Here is a 23,083-nt window from a genome sequence, read left to right on the forward strand (position 1 = left end):
GCTCCGCTGGGCGCATGCTGCTTAGAACCCACCACAATCGAATAAAACCACTCAACCATACCATCAAAAGGATCATGGAGTGATTACCATAAAACCACATCACCGGTTTTAGAAACCCTTATACGCTCACGTTCAACTCGATGTTTACTTCGATTCCACATAAATCTCAAGTTCATTTGAGATTCCTCTACTTGCTCACTACTCGATTATCTGCCGATAAAATTAACGCGATGCCATGATGAGCTAGTAGTTATTGGTTCAACGTCAAGCAGACCGGGACGGTTTCAGTGCAGTGGAAGCAAATTACATTTCTCGCTATATAGTTGCCGGGTATTGTGTGGTCTGACCGATGTGAGTCATCAGTAGTATACCAATGGCACTTTTATTATAACGATTGTTTTCTCTAGAACGAGGCAAAATGAAGAAAGTGATGGCTACAGCTAACATCGCGATGCGTAGCTAGTGGAATATTATGAGATCGGTAAGACGAGAGACCTCTAAACGTATCCCAAGAAAGTGTGTTACAAATCACCCACATTAAAGTGTTTTTCAAACGCCTATCAGGCCTTTCTTTGATCCAGGCATGCAGTTCGGTGTGGCATTTTTGATGATCCTGTTGAGTTGGTGGTGTGGTAGCAACAATGGTGTGCTAAGCAGCGGGATGACCGGCAAGGCGCCGGTGGTTTTCCCCTATTTCTGTCCGGACAGGCTGGATAGTTATGCTGACGCCGTGGGATACACTGCTACACAACCATCCACACCAACAGAACAGTAGGGTAATTAGGCTAAGTTCAACAATAAAAATGTAAGTACTCTTTATTTCACTCCATATTTCTTGTGAGACTAGAACTTTTCTTTTGGTTTGGGAAATTGGCTCGCTTAATTCTGCGTGGTGGTTCCGCTTTTCGAACCTGATTCCAGCTGCAGGTCAAGTATTAGGGTCGTGGGACCAATACTAGCTGCATCTGATCTAAGTTATCGTATCCTATTGTCTCCGAGTCTCATGCGCCCCCCCTCCGGTCAGAGGGGAGGTGACAACCTTTTCAAACTTTTCACCACTGATAACAGCTTGGAGACTTGCATACCTGTGTGGCGGCCACGTCGTAGGATCATGCTGCGGGAAAAGACCATCCTCGATGATCTTCAGCTTATTCGGACACATATCTACTGGTGTCTCTGGACCAGGGTTTGCAGAAATCGCTCTCAATAGATATCGAACAACGACAAAAGAAAGGCAGAAAGTTTTCCGAATCATAACAAGCCATGGTAACAAATTTTTCGAACTGTATACAAGTTCGAAAAAACAAAATCAGATAGGCAGCCCTCACAGAAAAGTGATGATTCTAGTTTTGTACTCCCTCATTTTGTGTTGTTTCCCGCACAGCAGTGCAGTGTAAAACAAATTGAAATGCATCATCAGAATCAGTGCTCCCCGCGTTCGGAACTTTTCAAAAGAAATATATCATGAGGTATAGCCTCCCGAATCAGTTCTTAACGTGATAGCTTGTGAAAAAGTCTGTCACGATATGCTTGTCATTTTTCTTTGCATACATCTATTGAAATAATTTAGAAATTTTAAATTTAAAACAAAGCACTACATCCGTTCATGGCTGCTTCTCATGCGAAAATGAACAAAGAACCAATGATACCCGAGATAGGAAAAGGCGCTTTGTTGTCTATCTTATGACGATCACGACCTTTTGCAGTACTGGTGATACTTAAAATAACCGATTGATTTTCAATAATTTGCCTTCCCAGTCACAAACAGTAACAAAACCAAATCAGAATCTTGAGCAACTTATATAATAATTATATGTAACATCTTTGTTGGCGAACGTACGCCAGTACCAGCATGCATGATCGGTTTGACATGTGCCTCGACATTCGATGCTATCTGCCCACTAAAGTTTGCATTCGTAGATGCAATCCAGTTCCGCGTTCTGGCCAATGAACCATCTGCTCCACGAATGCTTTTTTTACCTTTAAGCTTCCTTTGCTGCGATTGCTTGTTGTCGCTCTGCTTCACACCGCTCAACGTTCCGCATATCCTCCAGCATTTGAAACTTTCGCTTAGGGAGGGCTTGTTAAGAACGACTCGAAAACACCGATGGCGCTTTAGATCCGTTTCGAGACGGAGATGCAATCCATTGCAGCGAAGTGACGAACGGTTTGACTCATTCGCTGCCAGCGATAAGCCTTGTTGATTAGCTGTTATCTCGGATCACTGCGGCTGATGTTGTTGCTGTGGCTGCTGCCGGTACGATTTGGATGACTGTCCCGATGGACCAAATCTTGCTTGAAGCAAAGCCCTAGTAGAACTGGTTTCCTGGATAACTTTCGCAGACTCGCATTTGGCTCAACTCCAGGGAAAATTCTCTATCTGCTTATCGTATCTATCGGCGAGGGGTACAGCGACCGATCACATAGAGAGGCCACAATAGTAGAGGCGCGCTGGCGTACGTTCGCCAACAGTCTCCCCTGGTACGTGGTATCTACCTATATTTCCGTTAACGAACGTCAATAAGCCAGGCAAGATCCGAATGGTGTGGGACGCCGCTGCAGTAGCCCACGGAATATGTCTTTACTTCGTGCAACTCAAAGTACCGGATCAACTCAGCGAGCTGTTTACCATACCGGGTCGTTCTAACTGGAGATGTGCGCGAAATGTTCCTGCAAGTGCTCATGCGTCCGGAAGACCAGCAGTGCCTCTGGTATGATGAAGATGGGGCCCTCTCCATATACGTTTTCCAGCTGCTCCCCTAGCAGCGCCCAGTTCGTGAAAAACCTGAACGCCGAGCGCTTCAAGGGGGATTATACAGCGGCGGTTGAAGGGATCCAGAAACGGCACTACGTTGACGACATGCTGGTGAGTGTAGCAACAGAGAAAGAAGCTGTTGAACTCGCATTGCAAGTGAAAGAGGTACACGCAGATGGCGGCTTCGAAATCCGTAATTTGATCAGCAACTCCAAACGCGTCGTCGGTTCAACCATGAGTACGTCCTGGAATGCAATTTAGTTCCCGCAAAAACCAGAGTAGCGCCGTTGAAATATCTTTCTATTACCCGACTGGAGCTTCAAGCTGCATTGATTGGATTTCGCCGACTCGAATACTATCCGAGGCCCTCACGATCCACATTACCCTTCGAGTCTTCTGGTCCGACTCCCAAGATGTCCTGTGCTGGATCAGATTAGATCAGATCACCGCCGTTACCATTTGTAGCGTTTTGGGAAATTCTCGAGCTGACGGATATGACTGAATGAAGGTACGTTCCCACGGATTTGAACGTTGCGGATGATGGCACAAAATGGAAAGGACTTCCAAATCTAAAACCTCAAGCCAGATAGTTCAACGGCAAACAATTTATCTATCTCGCAGAAGATCATTGGCCACGCGCATCGAAAGGCTCACGAACCACCGACCTCGAACTCCGTCCTAGTGCAATGGCACACTTCACCGCATGCGATCCCTTCGTACAACTAAACGACGTTTTCAATTGGGGTCGATTAGTTCGAGTCGTTGCGTTTGTACAACGTTTCTCCAATAATGGCAAATTGAAGCGCTTGAAGAAGTTTATAATCAGCTGCCCTGTTATCCCGATGAAGTCGCTCTTCTCCAACGACCGCAGCATGAGCCGACGCTACCGCTTAAAACACCGTTACCAAAAACAAGTCCGCTGCACCAAAAATTACCTTGGCTGGACCAGAATGGAGTTTTGCGAATGCGAGCCAGCATCACCAACTGCGATTACGCAACCGAAGACGCCAAACATCCAACTATCCTTCCACTTGACCACCCAACCACCAAATTGGTTATTGCACATTTCCACCAAAAATTCCACCACCAGAACCTTGAAACCGAACGAAATTAACGAAATTCGACAGAAATACAGTATTCCGAAGCTCCGCACAGCCTTCGCCAACGTCCGAATAAACTGCCAACGCTGCAAGAACCACCGAGTCATTCCAAGAGTGCCAATCATGGCAGATCTACCGGCAGCTCGACTTCATGCCTTCGCACGCCCCTTCACCCATTCCTTGTTTGTCGGGTGAAGATCACTGCGTCCAGATTTTAGGACTATTGTGATATACCCTTTTGCTGTGAAATACGCAAGTTATCTCAGTAACATGTTTGTCACTGAGATACCTTGGTATCGACTGAACTCAAGACCATCTATTATTGATGAATAGAGATCCTGAGTTACAGTATGTGACTCCCCCATTCTGGCAAGACTAGCTTTATGAAGCCAACCATGTCCTTGGGGATAAGATCCATATGTCAGCAGGCCCTAAAAGGGCTTGCTGAGAACTTTGAACCTACGTTGGGTGAGTGCACTGCAATAGCAGAGGATGTGTTCTGATGTTTCTCTCTCCTCGTCACAGAAGCGGCAATTTGAGGTTTGGATTGCTCCGATCTTTTGTAGATGGTATCTGCAGGGGCAGTGTCCAGTTATTAGACCGGTGTAGATGTTGAGATCCCTTTTGTTGAGACCTAATAGTTGTTGGGTTTTCTTGGGGTTAATCGTTACGAGCCTTTTGGATTGGCTCGTATGGGGAAGTGCATTCCAGTTTGATGTGATTTGACTGACCATATATTTGTTCAGTTCTATTTTTACAGAGCAGTCTGAGATCCCGCAGAAGGGCTCAGGGCCAATGAACCTTTCATTAGATCCATTCCTGGCTAGCTCATCAGCAATCTCGTTTCCCTCTAGACCCGTATGTCCTGGGATCCAATATAGGTAGACTCGATTGCGTATGGATAAGTTTTTCAAAGCCAGAATGCATTCCCACACTAGCTTTGAGTTACAAGTGTAGTTATTAAGCGACTTAAGTGCCGCTTGGCTGTCAGAGAAAATACATATTTTTGCAAATCTATACTTTCTCCTCAGGCATAATAACACGCATTCTAATATGCATATATTTCCGCCTGAAATACTGTGGGCCACTGTTCTAAGTGGACAGAAATTTTTGTTGTAGGGCCATAGATTCCGGATCCTGTCAGATTATTCATTTTCGAACCATCTGTGAAGAAATTTATAGAGCCTGTTGGAACGCTGGGTCCACCTCCTTCCCACTCCTGGCGGGAAGGAATGAACACATCGTAAGGCAAGTCATAATTGACTACCGTTTCCATCCAGTCACTACAAATTCCTATTGCGGGATTTATGGCAAATTAATTTAATATGCTGAGGTGACCCGTAAGGTCTCCCGACAGCAGTGTTTTTGTTCTCTTTAACCTTAGAGCACTTTTTTCCGCTTCCAGCTTCATGAATTGATCTAACAGGGGCAGGTAAAGCATTGCGTCTAGGGCCAAAGTGGGTGTACTACGAACTGCACCAGTGATGGCTATGCAAGCGGTGCGTTGGATTTTGTTGAGCTTAGCCCTTGCAGCAGCCTCATTAGTTTTAGGTCACCAGACAAGGGAAGCGTAAGTTGTCCTGGGACGGACAATGGTTTTATATATCCACATGATCATACTTGGTTTTAGGCCCCATCTTTTACCAAGGGTTTTTGAACAAACCCAAAGTGTATTGAGACCTTTCTGCACAACTGATTGGAGGTGAGAGTTCCAATTAAGCTTTGCGTCGAGTATGACACCTAGATATTTTACTTCACTTGAATAAACTAATTGTGTTTGATTCAAGAAAAGGGGTTTCAGTTGTACCTTTCTCCGTTTGGTGAAAGGCATAATGGAAGTTTTTGTAGGATTTATGCCTAGTTGATCCTTTTGACACCAGGAAAAAGTGTGATTTAGGGCAGATTGCATTCTTAACACTTTCGAATTTGCCTCGTACAATAATGACAACGTCATCAGCATATCCAACCACTTCGAAGCCTCTTCTATCTAAGCTGTCTAGAAGCTCATCCACCACCAGTGACCACAACAAAGGAGAAAGCACTCCGCCTTGCGGACACCCCTTGTTGCTTTAACAGTGATGTATGAACCGCTAAGCTCAGAGGAGATTTTCCGATTAGCTAGCATGTACCCAGGTAACAATGCATGGGTCGAATTTTCTCCTCAACATTGCTGACCCTATAGACGAATAAGAAGCGTTATCGAATGCGCCCTCAATATCAAGAAATGCTACAAGAGCAATTTCTTTTGCATTAAGTGTTTTTCGATTTTTGAACTACCGTATGTAGTGCCGAGATCGTAGATTTTCCACTTTGATAAGCGAATTGGTTTTTGACAAAGGCAATGCTTTAATACATTAGTGATTTATGTCCTCGCAAAGTACATTTTACATAATTTTGAGCATTAAAGAGGATAAACTTATCGGCCTGAATGCTTTGGGGTTGGTTTTATCTCTCTTGCCTGCCTTCGGAATGAAGACAGCCCGGATTTGACGCCAATCGTTAGGTATGTGCCCCAAAATCAGACTCGCCTTAAAAATCTCAACCAAGGGTGGAACCAGTGTTTTCTCCTCTTTTTGGATCAACGCTGGAAATATTCCATCCATGCCAGGAGACTTAAATGGCTCGAAAGATCTCACAGCCCTCTCAACCCTGGCCCGAGTGAAAGCTTCCTTTGCAACCTTTATTGCGTCTTTTTTAGACCCAGAAACCCATGATTGGATCTCTTGTGGATCTGAGACAGCAATTCCAGTGCCTTGTTCGCCGATGCTCGACTCAGGGATTGAATCAGGGAAGTGGATCTTTAACAATTCGCTCAGTGTATCGCTAGGCTCTACAGTGAGCGAACCATCCGTCTTTCGGAGGCTACCCACACCATTGGAGTGGTCTTTTGAAAGAGTTTTTGAGTCTGGCCACTACGGGTGTATTCTCTATGCTTTCACACATTAGAATCCACGATTTCCGTTTGGCTGACCTTATTTCTTTGTTGTAGTTCGTCAGGGCCTTTCTGTATAGGCTCCAATCGCCGGTTCGCTTAGCACGATTGAACTCCCTACGCGCAGTTTTCCTAAGCTTCTCAAGAGTTTTATTCCACCATGGAACGTCTCTACTCGAACTAGTTGATTTAGTTGGACAGCTCTCTTGGTAGGCGTTAAGGATTTTGTTTTTAATGGATTTGGACGCATCTTCCAATTGTGTTATGGACTTGATGTGACTTTCTATGATGTACTCTTCGGATCGTAGGATAGCTGAGTAGGATTCCCAATCAGTTTTCTTAGGATCTTTAAACGTTTTTTCCATCGTTAGACCCCTTCCCATTCGAAGATGATGTGTTTATGGTCTGACATTGATATTTCTTCAGAAACATGCCAGTTTTTTATTTTATCAGAGATAGACCGACTACATAGAGTCAAGTCCAAAACTTCCTGACGAATGGAGTTTTCAAACGTGGGCTTGTCACCAACATTACAAATGTCAATGTTCTTGGAAGAGAGAAACTGTAACAGGTACTCACCTCTGGTGTTTATATTGGTACTTCCCCATACGGTGTGATGTGCATTTGCGTCGCACCCTATGACGAAGGGGATGTTGTGTCGGTGGCTGTAGGCTACGAGCGCAGCTATTTCTGGAGGAGGGATTTCGTCCACGTCACCTGGGAAGTATGCCGAGACCACCAAGATCTCTCTACTCCCTCTGGCGGAAGGTACCTCCATCCTGACCGCTACGATGTCCCTTTTTATGAATTCTGAGATTGGAAAGTATTTACAGTTGTTATGTAATAAAATAGCCGCTCTAGGAGAAAGCTGGCTGTCATCATATACCAACTTACATGAGTGTTGTGGAATACCTTGTATTCTGGATTTATTGACCCATGGCTCTTGAATGAGGGCCACGGTTAAATTCTCTTTGGTGAACCTCCGACAGAGCACACCCGTGGCGCTCTCAGCATGGTGGAGGTTCACTTGCAGAACTTTAGTCGCCATTTCCGGGTTCCTGCTTTTTCCGGACGACGACTGTCCGGCTTTGGATGTTGCGGATCATCAGGATGTCGTTTGGTATTACAGTCTGGGTTTTCTCTCTTCCCTGTAGCAACCTGGCCCGCCAGTTTCGCCTCTGTGGTCAAACTGTCGCTTTTTGCACCCCCTTTGCCCTGTTTAGATACCTTTGGTTTGGTACCACTAGAGCAGGGGGTCGCATGTAAGCTTCGAGCTTTTCCTTTAGAGGCGGACAGACTAGCCTTTATGGTGCTTTTGGGGTGAGATTTACTAACCTCGCCCGAACCGGAGGCTTCCTCAGATTTCTCTTGGGTCGGCCTTCCAGTTAGCCGAACCTCGCTCGAACAGGAGGCCTCCTCAGATTGCTCTTGGGTCGGCCTTCCAGTCGGATTGGCGGTAGCGGCAGTCGGTTGATCTGTAATCTTCCTTAGTTGGATTTCACCAAATCGGTAGTTGAGGGTGTATTTGGACTTCTTCAACTTTTCCATCGACGCACCCTCTACTGTGAAGATCCATTCAACATGAATATCTTTCAGAATGGATCGTTTCACAATACGCCAATTAGTTGTTGTGATGTCATTTTGGCTTTCTATGAGAGCCTTTATTCGGTCGTCATCATAGCTGGAGCTTTGTGGGAAGAATGCTCGGACCATCTCTGGACGTGGAATCGCCACTTCGTCCATTGCCATCAGCTCTGCACCTTCCCAGGGTTTCATGGATGGGGATATTCTCTTTAACCACTCAGCAGTCTCTTGATCCTTACAGATTAGAACCATGTAACCGGACTTGTAGATGAGGTTGTTGAATTTGGGTTTTATTGGCTCGTTTCGCTGTTGAACTACTCTGAGCAGGAGTGCTTCTTGTAGAAGGTCTAGCTGGGCTGTAGTGAGTTGGACGGTGGGAAAGTCTTTGGGTATTATCCCGACCTTCACGCTTTTGGCCATATCACTGTAGCTGATACCAGCTGTTTTCCTCATGGGTGGGTTTTGTTGTCCAGACACGTTTTTCTGAGGCGCGCGGTTTGAGGACTGTTGGGCGCGCTCTCTCGGATCCAGATGGTGCTTCACCCTTTTTGTTTGGGGTCCTCTGTGGCGGATTTGTCTAGGTCGTTTCTCGAGCGTTTTGAGGAAGTGGGCTCGCTCTCCTTATTCAGGATTATGGACAAGGCCTCATTCCGGTCTTTTCCCTTCTCCCGGAGAGTTCTAAGCTGCTTCCTCTGCGAGCGTGTGAGTGTGGGGATTTTCTTTCTCGGAGCACCCTTGGCTTCCGTAGAACCCTTGTTATCTTCGGATCCTTTGCTACTTGCTAAAGATTTTTGGGGGTTGATGATGATCCTTATACCATCATCTTCGTTATCTTCCATGTCCAACAGGTTGGAGTCGGTCGATGAGGGGGTTGTAGATCTGGATCAGCTTTGTCGAAACATGTGCTGCTCCGGGAGATAGGCGTTGAGGGGCAGGATATTTCCATCTTCTCCTGCGAACTACTGAGTAGCTGGTCTTCGGTAAGGCCAAGCTGACTCAGAGTATTCTCCACTTCGCTCTCACACGACTGAGAGAGGCAGTCGTCACCTTGAGGGTTGTTTGTAGAATTTGTACTCATTTTTGGTCCCACGAGTAGCTAGGGAAATAAATGTCCGCTGCACCAGTGCCCCGCCGTAGTGCAGTAAGGGCTCGCCCTGGTGCACCCCAGGCTCCGTTCGCGGTTGAGCATGTTTAGAACCCCCTCAACCATTCAGCCCTCGGCACGGGTCGCATGACACCTTGGCATTGGGGTTTATCCATTTTTGCTTTACACGATGGCCATGAATAACAGCCATCGCAACCTTCCTCCTTTACCAGGGCTTAGGACCTGTAGCTCAAGTTCTCAATAGTTTCACAATCTTTCGGACATGCAACTACAGCGAACCATCATTGCTAGCGGAGTTAGCACGGAGTAGCGGAGTAAATGGACAGCGGAGTAAATGGACATAGCTTTATTAACATTCAAAATCATGCATGACTTCGTGACGGTCCCCAATTTTAGATTCTGATTTGATACCCAGTACCTCCGGGTAAAGATTTTTTGATCAATTAGAAAATCAAGTTTGATAACAGTAATGTAGTGAAACATTACGACATCATGAATAGACTCCTCCGGATTTAAATAACAGCTCACAATACCCCCGGTAATCGGTAACATCAATCAGATTCACACATATTACCGAAGTTCATAGTTCCAGCTCAGTCGCAGTTCATTATTCAATTACCATCAATTAACTACCAAATGAATGCTTTATAAGCAACAATGGATTAGTAGCAATGGAACGAACATGTGCGTGGTTCCTCGATTGCTGATGAGCGAAAGTTGCCCCATTAAACCTACAATCTACATTCATTATCCTGCACTGATCGCAATCTTCTTTAGAAAATGAACAACTTTGTTGGATGGTCGCGGATTGAATATTACTCCGTGGTCTCATTTTTTTTTTAAGTAACATGGCGAGGTGCGAAAATTGGCTCGGATTCGTTATCGGACGTGAAAATGGACCAGATTGTTTAAATATAGGAGATAAGGCGACTTACTAAGATGTTGAAACAGTAACCCATCCGAAACATTATTCTGCGTAAAACCAAGCAGAAAATTATTTTATGTGTAAAATGTGCACCAAAGACTCTCCCCGTGTGCGGTCCGTCGTTGTTTCATAATTTAGTGCCCATACTGGCGAATATAAAGTGTACGTTCTTCCCCACGAGGTATCGATCAAACAGCTAAAAACTAATGAGAAAAGTGATCCCCTCTCAGGATTCCGGACCGGTTCTTTTCCGCAGAAGCGGCGGACGTTGTTGAGATTTTCTTCCCCAGCACATGTGTGCTTTATGTGGAAATGACTGCACCACCGGCCGTACCGCAAGCATTCGCGCGCCACAATCGTGATAGAAGGTAGTTTGCTTAAATGTATAACTACGCGGCTTTAACCTGAGCGTGGGCTCCCAAGGCGAGCTCAACAGTGTAATTATTTTTATTTCGAAAATGCGCTTCAAAACTAATTACCGTTTGACACGCGTTTGGGGTTGATCTGAAACTGTTTAACTCTTATATGTGTATTTTTGAGCATAAGTTATGCAAAGCCTAAACGTTTCGTACAGTGTACAGTGATATGTATTTGATGTTCAACCTCCGTATCCCAGTTTGCGAATTTTCTTGTGACATATTTAAATGCTAATGTAACATTATTCTTAATGTTACTTTCTAATTTATTGAGAAAGATTCTCATTTCCGTAACATCACATAAATATGTATACTCAAATAACAAATCTTTGGCAAATACAATTATGTAAGGTTTTAATACAAAAACTGTAAGCTTTTTATACAGATACTGTATTAAAATAATACAAAATTGTTTTATTTCAATACAATGATTGTATTAAAATCTTCGGAATTTATTTATGCCAAAATTTTACAAATTAAGATTTTATATATTAAAATCCTCCATCCGCTGGTTGGTACACTGGAGTCGCTTATTACACTGTTTGTTTCTAGTTGTTTCTGGCTGCTGGATTTATTGAATATATTACTATTGGATATATTGAATTTACCCCACCACAAATTCCACAAAAAACGATGAGCAATTAGGTGGTACTAAAAATGAGAGTAAATTGATAAATTCCAACGATGTGAAAAGTGAGCTCAGTGCTTTCTGGACCATATTTGAGCATTGAAAGTATGCTAAATGTTCAGAAAATCAAAAAAAAAAAAAAATTTTGGCAACACTTTTTCAGGTTGACACGAAATTACGATTATCCGCGTTAATTTTCTTTAATAGTTGTGTATTATCTAAATTTTATTCTGAATTAGTGTATATTTGTCTAGTGATAACCTTAATGTTTGTGAATAAAGTGGTGTTTTTGGTGATATGTTGTAAAATAGTTAGAACTTGCTGAAATTAATTTTTTGCACTTGCTGTTGCCTTTGTGTCATAAAAAAACGAGTCTATTGTTGTGTTGCTATAAGGCCACTTCTCGGCTTGTTGTTGTTGCTGCTGCTGTGCTGTTGCTGCTGTGTTGGAGTAGAGGAACCTACGTGGCGAAATCTTTTCGAAAAGTTGAAGGTAAATGTGATTACACCTATAGACACGCTTTGTGTTATCAAAAGTCCTTTCGAAAGTGTATCGTGCTATCCTCTGCCGCCAAAACGGCTACTTGACAAACGAGAAACAATTCGTTAGAATCTGCGATACGCATTGTGGTCTCGCTCCCTCGATAAGAGCACCATATTTGTGATAATATCTGCCGCCCAAACGGCTACTTGACGAACAAATCGCTTTGGTTGTGGTTGAGTGGGTTTGGTCTGGTAGGCTGGAAAACAGACTTTCGCGTTCGATCTAGTGAGTAGCCGTGGGAACTAAATACTTTTTCAGTATCACCTACACTGCTATTGCTAACTTCTTACTCACACACATAACGACTGTTTTGGATACCAAGCATTCAGCAACTTACATCAGCTGTTATTCTAGTACTACATATCTTCACAGACCCACTTCATTCGTTGTGTTTTACTTGTGGCATAAATATATTTCTGTTAGTGTGTGTTGCAACTGTTTGTTTACCTTCCTAATTCAGCTTATTTGATGGCTTCGTTAACAATGGACGATGAATTTGTCTGCTCTGTGTGCAAGAAAAAAGAGTTAGATGGCACTAAAGTTGTAACGTGCAAGTACTGCTTTTCGAGTGCTCATTTCAAATGCAAAAATATTGTTGGTAATGCGATACGACGTTTGCGAGAAATCGATTATTTTTGTTCGCCTGACTGCTCTATGATCTACCAGCGAATAGTATCGATGCAAAACAGTAACAATTCATTGATGTCTTCCTTCACTGCAGACATGAAAGCGACAATTGCTCAAACTGTTGCTAATGAGTTGCAGGCTGTTACACACGAAGTGAAGCAGATTACCACTTCAATTGAAAAGTCCCAAGCATTTTTGTCTGATAAGTTTGACGAAATCGTAACTGATTTCAAAGACCTGCGGGTCGAGAATGAAAAATTAAAAGCCGAAGTAGAGCAATTGAAAAAAACACAAAAACACATGATGGGTACGGTTTACAAGTTGGAAGGTAACGTTGACAGATCTGACAAATCAGCTCTGGCTAACAATACAATCGTGTGGGGTATTCCTACAGCTGACGGTGAAAATGTACTTCAACTTGTAGGCAAATTGTTACTTTCTCTAGGTTTGAGTGGACATTCTGAACTCGTAGTGTCTGCTGAACGTGTCTTTGTCAATAATAAGACGAATAATGCACTAGCGCCTATTAGAATTATTTTTCGCAATAAAGAATCGAAAGAGGCAGTTTTCACCAAGAAAAAAGCCCATGGACAGTTATTATCCACTACTATTGATTCAAAATTTGTTGTTAACGGAAGAGCAATGAATGTGATGTTACGTGACGAGTTGACTCCTCTTTCGTTGGAAATGCTTAAGGAGCTTAGACAATCTCAGGAGATGTTGAAAGTTAAGTATGTCTGGGCTGGTAGAGGTGGCGTTATATTAGTCAAAAAAGATGACAATAGTAAGCCAGAATTGGTTAAAAATAGAGATGATCTTACTCGTGTAATGAGTCATTTCTTACAGTTTACACAGAATCAAGTATCTGCATCTGTTTCTGGAAATACTCCATCGCCGAAGCGTAAAAAGAGTAATCAATAGTTAATTTCACGTTATTTTTTATTTTATTTTTTTAACTTGATATTAAACTGACTAAATGGATTCTACACCGAATATGATTTTAAATAAATTTTATGATAATTTGTGTGATTTTAATAATAAGTGTGTAATTGATGGTACTAAATGTTTAAATATAGTTCAGTGGAATCTTAGAGGAATAAACGATTTTGAAAAATTTGACGAACTGATTTATTTTGTGAATGAATGTAAAGTTGATGTTGATGTTATTGTTGTCGGCGAAACATGGTTAAGTAGGAAAAATTGTGGTATTTATAATATTCCCGGCTATTATGGCTTTTTTTCGTGCCGTGCTAGTTCTTCAGGGGGTTTAGCTGTATTTGTTCGAAATTCATTAGAATGTAAAATTCAAGACAAAATTTTCAAAACGACTTATCTGCTTTTGTAAACAAAGATTCAAACGACGATTTGACGAATCTGATAGCTCTCCCACGCAAACCAACACCATCAACAGGAAGCGGAAACCTTCACCTACCTATTGATGGTGTTGGTTTGCGTAGGAGAGCTATCAGATTCGTCAAATCGTCGATTGAATCTTTGTTTACAAAAGCAGATAAGTCGTTTTGAAAATTTTGTCTTGAATTATATATAACCAAGCTACAAACGGTCTACATTATATCCACATAGAGGTTAAGCTTCTCGGCCATCTATACTACCTTGTTGGTGTTTACCGTCCTCCCTCGTTCGATTATAATGAGTTTCAGGATCTCTTAGAAAGTTGGCTTTCAAAATCTACCCCAGCTAAACCGTATTTAATAGCTGGGGATGTGAACGTTCCAATTAACAGGCAAAATAACAATTTAGTAGCAAGCTACAAACACCTTTTAGAATCATATAACTATATTTCCACAAACACCTTTTCAACACGTCCAGTTAGTGATAATATTTTAGATCACTTTATCTGCCCAATAGAAGTTGCTGCACGGTTGCATAACAGCACCATTTTTAGCAATATTAGTGATCATCTTCCTGTTTTGTCATCGCTCTCTTTGCGAAACGAAAAAAATGAACAAGTTTTAAAAACGAATATTGTTGATCGGGTTAAACTTCAAAATGAGTTCACAATGTTTTTAAATAACTTCCAGGTCACTAGTGATGTTGAAGAATCTCTAAAGACTCTTGTTGAAACTTATAATAAACTGTTAACTGACTGTACTAGATCATTTATTAAAACTGTTAGGATTAAAGGAGAATATTGTCCGTGGATGACTTACAACCTTTGGCGGTTAATACAAATAAAAAACAACTAGGGTAGAACGGCATTGGCAGGGTGCGACAGTTGTTGGCACCCTCAACAATATTTGCATTTTCCAGCAAACATACACTATTTATGAACATAATTTTGATTCAATCACACAATTTCAAGTCTAAGCTTTCATTTAAATAAGTTGTTTGTGTAAAAGTAGCAAGATTTGATGAGTTAATCATCGAAACAAATTTGCACCTTCGAAATCCTTGCCATTATTGCATTGCCGAAGAAAGCAGCGCATGAATAGCCAACTGGTACTTACTTTTTTGGATCGCCTGTTTCTCCTCTTTATTGCGTATGACACGACAAATTAAGTACGTACACTACTTTTTACACTTTATCACCACTTGATTATTACCACAAAGAGCAAATTTATGCAATATTTGCTCTATTTTTCACTAAATAAAATCGGGACTGTTCGTTTTCTTTGACAGCAGCACATTTCGGAATAGAGCGAGAGAATGTGTTTGTGAGCATATCAAACACACGCTAAAAAGATACCACGCACAATTCTATGTGATTTGATTTTAGCAAAAATACGAACAAAATATTTAAATTTATTTAAAAAAAGTGTTAAAATACAAATGTTTCTATTCGGATTTTTACGCAAACCATGGATTATATTAAAAGTCAAGACAAAATTTTCAAAACGACTTATCTGCTTTTGTAAACAAAGATTCAAACGACGATTAGACGAATCTGATAGCTCTCCCACGCAAACCAACACCATCAACAGGTAGCGGAATCCTGCACCTACCTATTGATGGTGTTGGTTTGCGTGGGAGAGCTATCAGATTCGTCAAATCGTCGTTTAAATCTTTGTTTACAAAAGCAGATAAGTCGTTTTGAAAATTTTTTCTTGAAGTGATAGCAACAACATTCCCGTTCCTACATAGCGCATTTCAACCATAAATAATTGCCTACTTTTAGGGTATTATCTATTATTCAACTGTGAAACGTAGTGTAAGAATGGGGTGGCTCCAGCGGCTGGATAGGACAGTGCTGTCCATTATTCAACATATGAAGATTCACGAGGTGGAATATATTGTTAATGTACTATACTACCAGAACCGACGAGCTTCGTTTTACCTAAAATTGATTAAATATATATTTTTTACATTATTTAAAAGACGTTAAGGTTTCGAAATTTGCAAATTTTGAATTCCATTTTTTAGATTAATTTTCGATTAAAGCAGAAATCTCGGGTACTTATTCAAAAGGACGACTACCAACAGGTGCTTCCCCTACCTGTCTGTGATGATGGTTTGCGTGGGAGTGCTATCAGATTGCACAAATCGACGTTTGAATCTTTGTTTACAAAATCACATACGTCCTTTTGAATAAGTACCCGAGAAATGTGTACTTCATTTGTATGAGAGTCCCTCTTCCAGAAGAGGAGGGGTCTAATATCATCATAAGAATCTTCATCGTTCGCTAAAACCTCTACATACAAATGTTCATGCCGTTTCCTAGTCTATAAGGGCAGACAGACAAATATTCATTCTTATGTGTATGGACTTGGTTTCACGTAGTTTAGGTCAAGCGGTCGTGTCTTGTACACAACCACCATGATTTTTTTTTTGAAACAAACATATCATGTAAGGTACGCAAAGAGCAAGTTGTATATTTGAAACAGGTTGATAGATTTTTGCTTACGTGACTCTAAGGCATTACAAAAGACAAAAGATGTAAATCTTGGCAGCGGACAAAAATCATATAAGTTCCCTTCTCCTAAATGGCAAACATTATTCAAATAGGTTGAAAATGGTAAAAGTAATGAAAATTTCAATATCTGGGTACACGGGTACCCTATCTGCCATTCATGTCTGATTTTTGTTGGCTTCATAAGGGTTAAATTTGTTTTACAATGTGTTTAAATGCTTTTGCCTATCTGTGTAAATGACATAAAATTTATGCTAAGGCTAAAAATTAATGTTTTGTGTTAAGCCAGTTTTGATAAACAATAAAGTTTGTTCCAAAATTGAGTGAAGCGAGATGAGCGTGCAGGAGATTAATATGAATGAATTTTACTACTGGAGGATATAAACAACCAGCATTTGGCACCAATACATTACCAGTTTTTCACTTCCATGTCTAGTTGCTAAAGGGAGCAAATCCATTGCTGATAATAGAAATTGCTATGCCAATAGAAGAAACGTTGACCTGTTACTTTATAATAAATTTACTGAGTTTGAGGTAAAAGCTGTTATATTTGGTAAACACCAATCATCAAAGAAAGAGCATTCAAATGTATACCAGTTAAGCTGTACCTGTGTTTTAGTGTAATTATTAATAATTTTTACCATTCAATTTGGCGAATGTCTTAGACTGCCAAGAATAGGTATTTTCCCCTATCTTGAGAGAATCAAGCGTTATCCTAACGACATGCAAATTGCTGCATTGTTGGATCATGTTTCAAAGAAAGTAAAAACAGCTAAAGCCCAAGGAAAAAAAAATATTATGAAAACATATTAAAAAGCTCTAACCACTCTAATGTGTGGAAAAAGTTAAAAGAAATTTTTGGTCGTACCAAAGCTACAGAAAAAATTAGACTTCGGAATAGTCATAACGTTGAAGGCTCTGATTTAGAGACAGCTGATGCATTTAATAGCTTTTTCTCTACCATTGGTATTAAATTAGCTAAAAAAATAAAATTCCAAGCAATAACTTTGATTTTTTGAAACCTGTCAAACGTGTTGAAAGTTCTATTTTTCTGAGACCTGCTAGTGTAAATGAAGTTTACGTAATCATCAGTCAGCTTGACGTAAATAAAAGTGAAGGGTACGATAATATACCGGCAGATCTGATGAAGGCTAATGTGGGACCATTTTCACAAATTATCGCTGATCTCTTTAATAGGATGATCATAAACGGATCCTATCCGAATATTCTAAAAATAGCTAAAGTCACTCCGGTATTGAAATCTGGTGACTCGTCTAATCCTTCAAACTACTTTCCTATTTCAACTTTGTCGATTCTCAACAAAGTTTTTGAAAAGCTTTTGACTAGCCGAATTATGAAATTCTTGTGTGATAAAGATGTTCTGTACAAATCTAGACCAACATTTGAAAAGGGCGTAGCAGCCAAAATTTATTCCATCTGATTCTTCGTCTACATATAAAGCTATATATGTGGACAAAGAATCAGAAGGAACAATTTTTGGCTGTTACGCCCTTTTCAAATGTTGGTCTAGAAATATCAATACGGTTTTCGTGAAGTCTGTGGAACAGCAACTGCTCAACTGCTATCACCTAGCTTTTTGATGCGTTGATTGGTGAAATTGATCGGAAAAAGATTGTGGGCGGATTATTCATTGATTTAAAGAAAGCGTTTGACACTATAGACCACAACATTTTATTAGATAAACTTGATCGTTATGGAATAAGAGGTGTTGCCAACGATTTGATCAAGAGTTATCTATCAGATAGGAAGCAGTTTGTTGTAATAAATGGTGTTCGCAGTAGTTTACGATCAGTTGAAATAGGAGTCCCTCAGGGCAGTAATATAGGACCCCTACTTTTCTTGATATTTATCAACGATTTGGGTAATTTAAAACTTCGTGGAATTCCCCGACTTTTTGCTGATGACACGGCATTGTTTTACCCTCAGCACAATGTGGAATCAATAGTGGAAGACATTAAATCAGACCTGGGGAGTCTCATAGAGTATTTTAATGGTAATATGCTTTCTTTGAATTTGACAAAGACAAAGTACATGGTTTTCCACTCACCACGGAAAAAATATTGCCGCATTCTGATCCATGCATCGGAAATTTGTGTATAGAAAAAGTTTCATCCTTTCAATACTTGGGGCTTCACTTAGACCCTTGCCTTTCATGGGACAAGCACATACAACATGTAGCATGTAAAGTATCTTCGCTATGTGGACTTATGAGAAGAGTCCGCTCTTTTGTGCCTCCTGAAGCCCTGTTGCGATTTTATTATGCGTGCATTCATTCTATACTGCAATATCTCATTATTGTTTGGGGTCATGCTGCTAAGTCAAAACTTAAAAAGATTCAAACATTACAAAACAGATGTGTGAAAGTGATTTTTAACTTGCCTCCATTATCTTCTACCGTTTCGCTTTATACTAGTCTACGGCACAGAATTGTTCCTATCATCGGATTACGTTATTCTCAAACGATCATATTCGTGCATAACGCTTTATACAACTCGAAGTTTCATCACAATATCGTATTTTCGACAAGAGACAGCTTTCAGGGCACTAGAAATGCTAATGGGCTATTGAGATACATAGGTCTTGTGCGCATCACATACCACGGTCCATACAAATATAATGCACTTCCAACAGATTTGAAATCAATAACAAATAACACCATTTTTTAAAATAAGTTGAAGCAGTATGTAATTAGGAATGTAAACGAATTTCTTTTCTAATCGTGTCGACGTTTGCGAATGCGGGTTTTTCTAGCACTTGCTAGTTTTTTCCCTGCATCTTATGTTAATTGTAGTTTAATAGTATAATTAAATAAAGCCACATCGTTATCACTTTGTTGTAACATAATTTTTGATTTTGTTCCGGGAATCCCTTCAAAGGAGCTAAGTTCCACTGGGATTCACCTTAATTCATGATAGTAGTTTCTACCCCGCGTTTTAATTTGTTTGTTAGTAAGTGTCCATTACCAGGGGGCTCAAAATGTGAGCTCTTTGGTATGGGGGTCAGAGGAGGGTATTAAAAAAAAAAAAAAAAAAAAAAAGCTAAGAAAAGAAAAAATATATATGACTTGCATTTAACAACTAAATCTTTAGAAAGAAAAACCTCGGGGACCAAAGACGACTGGGATTCTCAAAATTCATAGAGATTCAAAAAGATGTTTGAATAGAAGCATTTTTGTTGGGGGCTTTCCGTGGCTCAGCATAGTGAAGGAGGCTTAGCTCAAAATGCGGTTTATGTGACGTTCGTTTGATGATTTCCCCGGGCATATAGGGCATAGAGAATTTGCAATGTCAAATTGGCTTAGAAATCTGGCAGATAAAAAGTGTAGAAGTGCTTAAGGAACACTTAGCTGCAAAGCGATGCCATTAAAGAATTTTATTTTTGTTTGAAAAATAAAAACAAAAGTTAAAGTACAAAAATTATTACTTGAGTGATTATAATAAGAAATATTTTAGATTGTATTTCACAGTAAATTATGATGGTTGTGGTAATCAAATCAGGTGCATCCATGAGTCTGAATACGTCTTCTACATCAGGGAAGATCCATTAATTACGTAACGCACTAATTAGACTTTTTCAAACCCTCCTCCCCCCTATGTCACACTTTTTGTATGAAGCATCTAAAAATTTTGTATGGATCGTCACACTTCACTCAACCCCCCCTCCGCTTCTAAGCGTTACGTAATTTGTGGACGTTCCCTAAGATTCTCCTTCGACAGGCATCCATAACCTTTTCATCGTTGTAATAATCTGCTTATCGATAATCCGCTATTAATTTGAAAATTTCACCAAACCTCTCAACAGTTGGATAGAGGAACGCAAGCCAAATGTTGCCATTGTTTACTGAATTGACGACGACAATCCTGCGGCAACGACATCGGTGATCCTTCCAACGAAATCCCTCCACTTCAACTTGGCTGAGAATGGGTACCAAGCTTGACAAAATCAGAAAAATTGCCAAAATTAATTTCGCTGTCAGCTCTCATTTTGACAAATCATTTTTAAATCTGTCCCATTTAAATAATTTTATTAATGATTTTGCAAACAAGCTTCTACTCTTCGTCGTTGGTTGTGTCGTTCGCTAAAAGCAAGAAGCCTCAGGTAGAACACGCGGACGGGCAAGTTAGCTCTGCTCAGCCCTACACATGCATTGGCGTGCTCCAGTAACGGGAAGCTACCCTTCGAACAGCGAGGAAGCCAATTTTTTTCCGTGTGTATCAACAAGCGCGGAAAAATGTTTATCTTCTCATTGTGTCCCATCAGTAAACCACACATTCGTCAGACCAATCAACCCTCGCTTCGTACACAGCTTGGAGATATTATACTGCTCCCGAGCAGTGTCGAATTGAATAATAGGAACAATTTGAAACCATTTTTCTATAAAATATATTGAGACTTATGTTGTGCTATGAAAATCCTCAAAATGTTTTCTAACGATGTCGGTACGTTACTCGTTTGTTAGAAACGGCAAACAAAAGTAAAAAATAAATATGCAAACATAAATTTATCTCATCGTGAGACAAAGAAATACAGAACTAATTTCGTTGCTTCTTTTTGCTTTTTGCTCACTGCAAAAAAAATCACAAACATGAGAAATAAAACAAATTCCCTTTCATTGCTTGGTTTATCATTGGATGAACATACGTCAATGTTAAATGTTCACAACGAATGTTTACGAACAAACCGATCTAAGGTCAGTAAAAGGCTGCCTACGTTTTCATATATCTACAGGCACAGACATACGGACACCACCCGATATATACATACTTTAACTGTTGAAGCAAGCAAAACCATACTATCCAAAGTAATAGAAATTTCCAAATGAGGCATTTCAATTGTAAGTTTGCTCTCAAGCATTGCTCGGGATAGCATTTAGCAATTCTCAACGACGTTCTATTGGCGGGGGGAAACAATTTCGCGATTGAGCAAATCAGCACTTTTCGACACGTTTTTAACCGGTTAAGAATAATAAATCAATATCATTTTAGTACGCCAGGATATTTTTAGTTTTACCAACATAAACTTTAAAATGCGGAATGAAGCCTGAACGACTGAGAACGAAGCCTGAACAACTGGACAGATATTTTTTAACAATCAAGCACGATCACGGTCCCACTTCTTGAAGGGACATCGGCGATTTAAGGGCAATCCTCACGGAATCCAAATTAATAAGTACTCACGTTATCAATGGCACACTACTCAATACGGAAGCAAGGCACAACTGTCATTTTTTGTTATTCCAGCTTTGCTGCGTCGCAGCATGCGTGAAATAATAAAAAAATGACAGTTATGCATTGTATTCGTATTGAGTAGTGTGCCCTTGAAAACGTGAGTATTTTTAAATTTGGATTCCGTGAGGATTGTCGTGTTCGTGTCGTGCAGTGTTCTAACTGCTTACATTTTGGACAAGGTACCAACAATTGCCGCATAAAGCCGAGCTGCAACAGTTATGGCGACCGGCAAGCTACTGACCAGTGCGTTATATTAAGGTGGATGCCTCGTGTGCCAACCGTGGGGATCGATATTCGGCAACCATCCCTGGAAATCTCGATGAAAGCTGACTTGGCGGCTGGATCAGCACAATCTCTTTTTATTCAGATGGATTTTTTCGATGTCTCGGTCTAACTCAGTTTCTACATCTAATTTTTCTATGATATGTTGTGGATTTTTTCGTGGGGTCAACTGAATGTTTGGATGAATCCAAAGCTCAGATAAAGCAAAAAACAAAAGGCTTAAAAAATGATCCAAGTAGTGTACATCATTGATGACTACTTGAATGCTACACATCAATCCGGGTGTCCATAGAATGTGTTCACATCATAGGTTCTTGATAGTCCAAGAAATCTCTGGATTAAGGCCATAAGGTCTATAGGAGCAACAAAAAAAATCGATCGGACGGTTTTAAACATGGTACATGTCCTTTATGATACATAGAATGGAAAGCGTTCCCAGCATAGGTTTTCGGTCGACCATGAAATCCCTGGAATAAGGTCTCAAGTCTGCATGCGTAACCAAAGGAAAATTGGATTGATTCAAATATGGTACATGCCCTTTGTGATACATATAATGGAATGTGTTCACAGTATGGGTTCTTGGCCGTCCAAGTAATGTATGGGATAAGGCCTTTCGAAATTCCTGGAATAAGCCTTTAAGTCTACATGCGTAACCAAAGGTTACTTGGATTGTTTCAAATATGGAGCATGCCCTTTGTGAAGCATAGGATAGAATATGTTCACATAATTTGTTCTTGGCCGTCCAAGAAATCCCTAAAATAAGGCCTTTAGATCTACATGCGTAACCATAGATCAATTGGATTGATTCAAATATGATACATGCCCTTTGTGATGCATAGAATACAACGCGTTCCAAGCATAGAATCTTGGTCGTCCAAGAAATTCCTGGAATAAGCCTTTAAGTCTTCATGCGTAACTATAGATCAAATGTTCCAAAACTATCACATGCCCTTTATGATACATAGAATAGAACGCGTTCCCAGCATAGGTTTTCGGTCGACCATGAAATCCCTGGAATAAGATCTCAAGTCTGCATGCGAAACCATAGAAAAATTGGATTGATTCAAAT

General features: G+C 40.6%; 1 long non-coding RNA gene across 1 annotated transcript; it reads left to right on the forward strand.

Annotated features, from left to right (window-relative positions):
* Positions 1 to 263: 263 nt before the first annotated feature.
* On the forward strand, positions 264 to 814 carry LOC134209423 (uncharacterized). Its single transcript, XR_009978753.1, has 3 exons — positions 264 to 351; positions 408 to 481; positions 565 to 814. It is a non-coding gene; the product is annotated as an uncharacterized LOC134209423 (long non-coding RNA).
* The last annotated feature ends 22,269 nt before the right edge of the window (positions 815 to 23,083 follow it).

This window comes from Armigeres subalbatus, chromosome 1 (assembly GCF_024139115.2).
Source record: "Armigeres subalbatus isolate Guangzhou_Male chromosome 1, GZ_Asu_2, whole genome shotgun sequence".
Classification (NCBI taxonomy): domain Eukaryota; kingdom Metazoa; phylum Arthropoda; class Insecta; order Diptera; family Culicidae; genus Armigeres; species Armigeres subalbatus.